Source organism: Penaeus monodon, chromosome 19 (assembly GCF_015228065.2).
Source record: "Penaeus monodon isolate SGIC_2016 chromosome 19, NSTDA_Pmon_1, whole genome shotgun sequence".
In the NCBI taxonomy this organism is placed as follows: Eukaryota; Metazoa; Arthropoda; class Malacostraca; order Decapoda; family Penaeidae; genus Penaeus; species Penaeus monodon.
The window spans coordinates 37,847,816-37,848,260 of record NC_051404.1 but is presented as its reverse complement, the minus strand read 5'-3'; positions in this window follow the sequence as shown (position 1 = coordinate 37,848,260).

Below are 445 nucleotides of genomic sequence, written 5' to 3'. Positions count from 1 at the left end.
CACCCACCTCCTCCACCCACCTCCTCCACCCACCTCCTCCACCCACTCCTCCACCCCCCTCCACCCCCCTCCACCCCCTCCTCCTCCACCCACCTCCTCCACCCCCCTCATCCACCCCCCTCCTCCACCCCTTCCTCCACCCCCTCCTCCACCCACCTCCTCCACCCACCTCCTCGCCTTTTATAACCTCCCTCCTTCCCTCCCCCTTTCACCCTCCCTCCCTCCCTCCCTCCCTCCCGCCCTTCCTTCTCTCCCCCCCCCCTTCCCCTCCCCCCTCCCCCTCCCCACCTGCATGATCTATAGCATCGTGTAATTGGAAAACCTGCGCGTCAGATCCCGAACCGAGGATGCTGTGACGGTCATACATCATGTCCGACCTGAGGGTTATCTCTTATCTCCGCCTGACGCGTGCATGACAGCGCCGACTGTCAGGTCATGCGGCGCA